Source organism: Penaeus monodon, chromosome 7, assembly GCF_015228065.2.
Source record: "Penaeus monodon isolate SGIC_2016 chromosome 7, NSTDA_Pmon_1, whole genome shotgun sequence".
NCBI classification, from domain to species: Eukaryota; Metazoa; Arthropoda; class Malacostraca; order Decapoda; family Penaeidae; genus Penaeus; species Penaeus monodon.
The window spans coordinates 11,837,468-11,847,336 of NC_051392.1; positions in this window are offsets into that span (position 1 = coordinate 11,837,468).

Here is a 9,869-nt window from a genome sequence, read left to right on the forward strand (position 1 = left end):
TGGCGGACAGAAAATGGCTCTCCCAGTCCTTCCAAAACGATAATAAAACGATTAATAAAAGCTGATTAATTAGAAATGAGAACGATCAGCTGATTAAGAGAGCAACAGCAAATCGTTTATTTTCATTCAGTGCTGTTGCTTTTGTTATTGCTACACTCGTTCGGTGTTGTACTAAATACTTTTTTTTTTTTTTCCGTATCTTGCACAGCTAATGTAGGTTGCAAGTAGTGGGAAATTAATTAGTACATTTTACTTACTTATTTAGGTATTTTATTTGGTTTTGTGTTATTATTTTTTATTTAATTATTTTTATTCATTTATTTATTCGTGTCTTCATTTTCTTATTCCTTATTTAGTAATTATTCATTTGTTTTATATGTCGTTCATTTTACGCAAACAAAAAATCAGTTCTTAATTGGACCTTACAGACTCCTCGTCGAAAAAGATGATTAAGTGGCGAACGAGACCGCTCGGCGCCGTCTGCGGTTCGGGGAGAATCGCTCGTTAACTCCCGCCTAAGCAAACTCTCCCCGAGTCATTTCGAACGCGGCTCCGACCATCGCCTGCTCCCTCTTCTCCCCCAGCCCCTCTGTTTCCCCTAATTTATTGTGCAATTTGTGCAAAAACAGTGAATTCGGAGGTCATTTGCATACGTATGTTTAATAATTCTCCTCTAATTGGTGTCTAAACTACTGCCAATAGCGCCCATGGCTCATGGAACGCCCAGAAAATCTGAAGTGTTAACGACGCTTATTCGTTTTTTTTTTCTGTATTTAGATATTTATTTATTTATTTTATGTTTTGTTTATTTATTTATTTGTTTAATTATTTATTCGCAGATTAACGGTCATGCTTAGCGACACATACACATATAGAGCTCGGTCTTGCTATGAACTGACAGACAGACAGACAAATACGCAGTTAGATTGGAAGTGGATGTTAGATAAACGAAGGATTTGGTAAAAATAAAAAGCGAATTCAAATTTGATCAGGAATCAGTTCGTTCTTGATGGGGATTCATATGGTCAATTTAACCTCGCTTTTCATTTTTATTCAGAAATTTACAACTACTTCCTGGGTGAGAACCGCATTTCTTATTTCCAAGTTGATTATGAGACTCTCATCCCCCTCTCCTATTCCCCCCTCTTTTCCCCTCCTCTCTGCGCTCTCCCCTTTGCTCTTTTCTTTTTCATTCCCCAACTCCCCCCTCTTACCCCTTTCCCCACCCACTTCGTCATTTTCTGCTGTTCCTTCTCTCATTCCCCATTTCCACACCCCACTTCCTTTCTCTCTTTCACTCTCGTTCCCCACCATCCCCATTCCCGTCCTCCACCTCCCCCTCCCTTTCTTTCCCCCACTCCCGTACCCCACCCACTCCCGTGTTCCCTCTCCTCTCCCTCCCCCCTCTCCTTCCCCTCTCCCCATCCTCCCCCTCTCCCCTCCCTCCCCCTCTCCCCATCCTCCCCCTCTCCCTACTTCCCTCCCCTTGAAAATAAAAGTTATGACCTTAATGAACTCTCATTTTTAGGGTTAATTAGGGCGTTGTTGTGATTTACGGGGCCTGTTGTTTTATCAGATTTATTTAAAGATATTTTCGTAGTGATGTTGTACTTTGAAGAATGAGTTTATTGCTTTAGATACGAAAGGAAGAATGTCTTTTGTTTTCGGGAGAACGGATTGTTTACATTTTAAGGCTCTGCAAACTTTTGTTTATGCTTTTCTTTTCATGTTCTCATGTTATATGTAGCCAGGGAAGTTTGTCTCATAGCTGCACACACACACACACACACACACACACACACACACACACACACACACACACACACACACACACACACACACACACACACACACACACACACACACACACACACACACACACACACACACACACACACACACACACATAGAGAGAGAGAGAGAGAGAGAGAGAGAGAGAGAGAGAGAGAGAGAGAGAGAGAGAGAGAGAGAAGAGAGAGAGAGAGAGTTTACAAATATTTTGTTTTATAAAAGTGAAGAATATATATCAGCAGTTCTCTTTCCTCTCCCCTGCATCCCTCACCCCCTCCTACACCCACCTCACTTCTCACCCCCCACACCCACCCCACTTCTCACCCCCCACACCCACCCCACTTCTCACCCCCCACACCCACCCCACTTCTCACCCCCCCACACCCACCCCACTTCTCACCCCCCACACCCACCTCCCCCTCATTTCTCACTCCTAATGCACAAGTCCCTTAACCTACCTCACTTCTCACGCCCATGTCTCCCTAACCTGTAAGAGCCCTCCCTAAACCCACTCACCAACCCACCCACCATCCCCAACCCACCCGCCCTCGCCATCTTACCGGTGCCTCATCAGCCCCGCCAGAATGCCGACGCAGCCGTAGCGCTCGCCATTTCCGCCAATTGGGCTCGCGTTTTCGGCGCATTACCCGCGGCGAACGTGTCAGCGCCATGTCGACTGATTAATGCGTTTGGTGACGTGACATGGCGGATGAGACGCGAGGGTTTGTGTATGTTGACGTGTGTTGATTTGTTTATTTGCTAAGTAAATAGATTTTGGCCTTTCTTTTCAAGGTGTTGCTTGCTGATTTGATTTTCTCCCTTGTTTATTGGAATATGTGATATCTCTGGTTCTTGCTTGTTGGCTGCTCGTTCATTGAGTCTTTACCAAACATAATTTACCCGGTGATTGGATGAAACTCGGTTCTGTGTCTTGTTCAGTTTCTCCGTTGGTTGAGTTTCCTCTGTAACCTCTCGTGCAGCTTGATATCCGGGAGCTCAGTATTTTGTGTCACAACATTGCAGTTCCTTCGTTTTGTGCAATGCAGATGGCCTGTTCTGCTGCCCTTCTGTTGTGTGTGATATTGATATATGTGCATTTGATGTGTCGTGGAAATGTTTTCTTGCTTGCTTCCTTCTGCTTGTTTTAAACTCTTAATATGGAATCAATTTTCTAAGATATGTCCATATATGTACACGTGCGTACATACATACATAAGTGTGTGTGTGTGTGTGTGTGTATACATACATACATGCGCGCGCATGTATGTATATGCACACACACACACACACACACACACATACACACATACACATACATATTCTCTCTCTCTCTTTCTTTCTTTCTTTCTTTCTTTCTTTCTCTCTTTCTCTCTTTCTCTTTCTTTCTCTTACTCACTCACTCACTCACACCCACAGCCACGCTCACAATCAAACTCACACACATATGTGTGAGTTTGAGTGTGAGCGTTTGTATCTTCACATATACACAGTTGTAATAAAGTATTTTCAGCTTCATTAAATAAATTCAGTATTACTTGATTTCCCTTCACGTATCAGTATATATTCGCTGGATTCGGCATTTGTTCATGTTCACTCACTAATTATTATTATTGTTTATATATTGTATACATAGCAGTCTCACAACTCAAGGAAGGGAGACGAAGGAAGAGAGGGAGTGAGCAAGAGCGAAACGCAGAGAGAGAAAAGAAAGGAGAGATGCTTGTGAATAATGATGATAATAATCACATGAATGAAAGATCAGTAATCGGATTAAGTTTACTGAGGAACATGTACTGCTGCTGTTGATGAACTGAGTCGAAAAAAACCCTTTGAAGTGAATCAGTTTTCAAAATATATTATTTGTCGTGGACATTCCGTCTTTGATTATTATTACGAGTATTAATCACCTTTTGCCTATTTATATGCATACGTTCTTGAGTATATTTTAATATATATTCATTCATTATTAATTTATTCAGATATGTGTTGATACGTTAGCTACGATATTGAATGAAATCAAATTAGCTTTGGATAGGTTGGTGTTGGAGGAATTGCATTTTTGATGATTTTGAGGATTCCTTAATTATTAAACTTGAATTTGAGATTTCGGGTGATTGGAAAAATACAGTTAGTAAATAATCTCCAGCCAAACGTTGAGAAGAAAAAGTATTTAGAAATACACATCTCGTAAGCCATTCATACAATATTAAGGGAAACGGGAAAGGAGGAGGAGAGGAGGGAGAAGAGAGAACCGACAGGAGAGATGAAGAAGGGGAGGAAGGAATAGGGTAGGAAAGGAGGAGGAGCCGAGGAGCCGACAGGAGAGGGGAGAAGGAGGTAGGAGGAGCCGACAGGAGAGGGAAGGGGGAGGAGGTGGGAGGAGCCGTGAGGAGAGGGAGGAAGAGGAGGAGGAGGAGGAGGGGGCGAGAAGGGAGAAGCCGACCGGGGAATAAGTGGGAAGGAGAAGTCGTAGGGAAGAGGAGGGAATGTAGGATGCGAGCCCTGCGTATGCGTAGGTGGGAGGCAGTGGGCGGCGGAGAGACGGACGGGCGAGTGCGCACGTGTATATGCTGGCCTTTGGCTGTCTGAAGGTGCTCCGGCTCCTCGGTGGGACGGTGGAGGAGGAGGAGGTAACGATGGTGATGATGATGATGATGGTGGGGGGTGGTAATGATGATGGTGATAGGGATGATAGTGATGGAAATGAGGATGGTGATGATGGTGAGGTGATAATGATGATAATAGGAGTGCCAGCGTTGAGGGTGTCAGAAGTTAAAGGGAAAGAGAAGCCAAGAGAGAGAGGCGCTTTGTTCACCCGCGGGTGTCGGATGGGGTGACAGGGGACGGGGGTGTCATAAGCGGGGATGTTGAAACGGGTGTCAAATGTCAGGCGAGTCACCGTCTGGACAGGAGTGGGCGTTGAGGGAGAAGAGTTTGTGCTGTGATTAAATAATGATATCCGTGATAACAGTAATATCAATACTAACGATAGCGTATTATGGTAATTAGCACCGTTAAACACAGTGAAATATAACCTTTCTTTCCCACAGAGGACGGTTGCCCGCGACGTGAATTTGAGACGTGCAATTTATTTTCCATTGCTCCTGCAACAAAAAGGCGAAATGATAAAACGTAGCACACGGAAGCCGCTAATGATATTGCCTTCCATCATGAGTCCTCATTAAGACATTTTAAGGGGCCAAAATAAAAGGCTTGAAAAATGTGCTAGCTTTTAATAATGACATGTGTGGCAGCAGCAGATGGTGGCAGTTTCCAAGAAGGAGCTTTTAGGAATTTAAAAGATGGAAGGAAGGGGGAAACCATTGTCTATATCAGGGTTTCATTCTGTGAATCGAACAGCCGAGCCATTTATCAACATCGATATCTATTTCTACATTTCTTTGCAGTATATCCGCCTATATATGTCTGTTATATGTGTGTGGTCGAAGAAGAAGAAGAAGAAGAAGAGAGAGAGAAGAGAGAGAGAGAGAGAGAGAGAGAGAGAGAGAGAGAGAGAGAGAGAGAGAGAGGAGGGAAGAGATACTGAGGGAAAGTCAAAATGTTTTTTCTTTAAAAGTAGTTTAATAACATTTCAGGACGAACTGTAAAACTGTAAAGCACATGAACATGCTTGTATTGTAAGTACGCATCTGTTTACGTATAGGCAGTTCAGTTTAATGATTTAGTGACAGATTCCATGACTTTTTCCAACACTTAAAAAGTATTCCAATTGGCATTTATGAAAACAAGAAATAATTTGATGAAAATTTCTTTTGAAATCATGCTGTGATATATTCGCTGTAGGACACCGTAATCAAATATTTCCATTGTTTGATGTCGTTGGCGAAACGGAGTTATTGTTATTGCGATTGCAGTATTGGCGATTTGCTTTGCATAATTCGTGCACGTTTGATGGGTAAAGTTTGGTACAGGCTAAAGGATTTTGTGACGGCGAGCGTTTGTTATGGCAGCAGCTGTAAATCTTTTGGGTGAATGTGGGAGTTTCTCTGTCGGTCGAGAACGCGGCTTGGGATTTGTATGTGTGAACGAGTGAAGTGCGTTGATGAGGGGGAGGGAGAGAGGAAGAGGAGAGGGGAAAGGAGGGGGAGGGGAGGGAGGGAGGAGGGTTGGGGAAGAAGGCGAGACGCTCATCGACAGGAAATAAACGAAACAAGAAGCGAGTTAGAGAGAGAGAGAGAGAGAGAGAGAGAGAGAGAGAGAGAGAGAGAGAGAGAGAGAGAGAGAGAGAGAGAGAGAGAGAGAGAGAGTCTCCAGTTTTCGTATTGTGAAAGGTCCAGCCAGCCATCACGGGCCGTCCTGTTCTTTCGTGTTCCTAATTGGCGCAATAATTAGTGGCTTGCAAATTCCCGAGGCAAAACAAAAACAAAAAAGTATCGGCAACTCGGCTATGATTATGGCTTTTTAATTGATAGATCCTCTGATGGACGTGAATTTATTTCTCTTTATTTTTGTATTTTTTCGATTTTTTTTTTCTCTCACTCTTTATGATTTGTATTTTTTTTTCTCGTTGTCCCTTTTTCTTAAAGCCAACTCAGGTTCTTAGCTAGATTGATTATTCTAGACATGATTGGTAGTGATTCGGTATAGTAATCAGCTGGGTCCAAAATTACAGGCTTTGTGGAGAGAAAAGAAAGGGAAAGAGAAAAGTGAAAAGAAAGAAGGGGTTAGCAGTGAAAAGAGAGAGAGAGAGAGAGAGAGAGAGAGAGAGAGAGAGAGAGAGAGAGAGAGAGAGAGAGAGAGAGAGAGAGAGAGAGAGAGAGATGGTATAGTGAGAGAGGAGGAGGTTGAAGGAGAGGCAAAGAGGAGGTAAAAGTAGAGGGAGAGAGGGCGGGGTGGCAGGCAGGGAGGGAGGGAGGGAGAGCGTGGTCCTGCCCCATTCACAGTGTCACCAGGACAAAGATGGGTCTTCATTGACGACAAGAGGCATGGAGGAAGAGGGCGGAGGCTTCCCAAACGCCTTTTTCACCAGATGTGCATATTTTATCCAAGATGGCGTTGGAGCGGTGGGGTGGGTTGGCAGGTCGCCTTTAAAACACAAGGCCGGTGTGGGCCGGACGAGCACGTTGTCACCGCTAAACCGGCTTTACCTGATGCACGGCGTGTGTGTGCGGGTTTGTGTACGAGCGTGTGTGTGTGTGTGTGTGTGTGTGTGTGTGTGTGTGTGTGTGTGTGTGTGTGTGTGTGTGTGTACGCATACGTGTGCCTGTGCATTGTGTTTTTGTATTTGTGTGCGTATGTCTTTCTGTATGCGTGTGTGTGTGCGTACTCGTGTATATATGATAGAGACATACAGGCACACGAGATTGAGAGAGGGAGAGGGAGAGACAGACTAAGATCGAGAAAGAGGGAAAGGAAGACGGGAGAGAGAGAAAGGAATAAGGATTGTGTTTGTTGTACGGGTGTTACTGTTCATCCATGTTTATATGGATGCTGAGTTAGCAATTAGTGTGCGGAATACAATCGGCCGAATCACAAAGAACAAGCTCCGTAGTGTGGAATTCCCTTTTCCACGTTTTCATCATGCAGTAATGTACGAGTATAAATGTTTTTCGTTTTATCTGTTATAGATTGCGAGAGAGAGAGAGAGAGAGAGAGAGAGAGAGAGAGAGAGAGAGAGAGAGAGAGAGAGAGAGAGAGAGAAAGGGGGGGGGGGCTGCATACGATAATTTGTTTAGGATTATTAGGATTACTTTTGACTATGAAGGATTGTGATTAGATTACTTTGTGGATTACGATCGCGTGCATGGGTTATGGGTATCGTTTGGGTATTAGGTGTGCTTGGTGTTTTATGCACCAGATAAAGGGGCGGGCGAGGTTCGGTCGACGGCAGCGGATAATGCGGTTGGAGGTATGTGTGCGTGTGATCAACTGGGATCAGAAAGGTTGGATTAATAGATTAGTTGATTCGAGATGGAAGAGATTACGGGTTCATTGATTACGGATGGAGTTCTGATGGGAGAAAGGGATTTTTCCCCTTTTAGTGATGTCTCCGTTTTGCTTGGTTGCGACTTAAAAAGTGCTTCCTTTATTGATTATATACGTGGATTAACCAGTTTGGGCAATTAAGAATCTAGAGTAATCATCTGTAAGCATATTTTAATAAGAATATAGTCTTAAAATCGGCCGACTCAAACAATCAACATATTAGATGGAATGATATGAAATGTATATCCAAAAAAAATATTTTGTATATCAAGCAAAACGTTATATATATTTGTAAATAGCCATGGCTGCCATTCAAGAGCGTGCATGTAATATGGTTTGTAGATAAAAAGGAAAGAATTTCACCTTGTATCTTCCTGCGTTGCTTAGAGAAGAATCGAGAAGACACCTCAAACAAATCGAATTATAATCAGTGCATTCACACGTACATGGAATGAAGTACATTGTGCTCCCTCTACCCTGACTAAAAATCGTTAGCCAACCCCAAAGTCCGCAGGCTCGAGTGTTACCAACCTCACGCCCCAGTGCTGCCAACCCCAGTCCTTACGAGTGACAACCTCTCAACAGCACCACTGCCACATGCTAGAGAGAAAGGAGGGTGACTTGAGGCACGGAAATCATCTAGCCTTCTCCCCCCCCCCTATAGGATGTTTAAAATTGTTATGAACCCATGCCAACTGTACTATTTTTCTCGTATAGTTATGGTGGTTTTCATTTTTAATTATTTTAACTTTATAGCTATAGGATTTCCAGGCAATGCACCAGTGATGGTGGGTTGCTTGCACTCTGATTCGAAAATCACGCTTGCTACTTGCTATCACCAACGGTAATCTGCACTGTTGGTAATCAATCAGCGGCAGTGGTGTATGAGGCAGACAGGTTTACAAAGTGCCATCAATATCCCCCCCTCTTTTCTCTTTATTTCTTTCTTTCTTTCCCTCTCCCTCTTCCCTGCTCTCCACCTCTCCCTCTATTTTCCTTTCTGTTTCCCTCTCCCCATCCTCTTCTCTTCATCTCATTCTCCCATCTTCTCCCTTCTCTCTCCCCTCCTTTCTTTCCTCATCCTCCTTCCGTCTCCATGAGATGAGATATAAGGATATCTCATCTCTCACATTCTCATTCTCTGCCCCTCCTGTCTCATTTCCCTTCTTTCGATGCCTCTCCCTCCCTCTCTATCTTCCCCCCACTGTTCCTCTCCCTCTCGCCATCTCTACCTCTCTCTCTCTCTCTCTCTCTCTCCCTCCCTCTCTCCCTCTCTCCCTCCCTCTCTCCCTCCCTCTCTCCCTCCCTCTCTCTCTCCCTCTCTCTCCCTCCCCCCTCTCTCTCTCTCGCTTTCTCTCCCTCACTTTAGTTATGGTTTATCCAACGGATGCTGATTCTTGTGTCGATGTGATCAGTGAATGTTTTCTTACGGATAATTGTGACAATATTTCATGTTTATTATTTCTGTTTACTTTAATTTTCTACTTCCTTGTCCTGACCCTTGCGGGTTCTGTTAATGATGTACAATTATTTTTCTCATGATTTATCTTAATTCTGTGTGTGTGTGTATGTGTGTGCGTGCGTGTGTGGTGCGTGCGTGCGTGCGTGTGTGTGCCTGCGCGCGCATGCCTTGCACGGAGATGTGTTATAACCATATAGTTTTCATTTTTCATATTTGTAGGTTTCTGTTAAATGGATGCAGAAGGCAGGATGGGGAATGACTTGTGAGAGTGAGATAATGGACTGGGATGGGGGATGGGCGGGGGCATGTGTGTGGGCGGAAATTGAAGGGGGTTCCCCGCGGGCGACGTCTCAGCGGAATCACGTGTCAGAAAAGATTAAGAAAATTACTGCACTTGGGTTCCCTTCGTCTCTCCTGGCCGGGGACGCCGCTGATTGGCCACGTGCGGAGATAATCCTCGGGAGGGAACCTAATCAAGTCTTTTGGCCGGTTAATGTTTCGTGTGGATAGATTTTCTCGGATGCATGTATGGGCCGCGGGTTGCCAGAGGCGTGCGTGGGTTCCTCTTTCCCCTCCTGCTGTCTTCCTCTTTCGTTTTCCCCCTCTCGCTGACTGTCTCGCTCTCTCGCTCTCTCTCTCTTCTCTCTCTCTCTCCTCTCTCTCTCTCTCT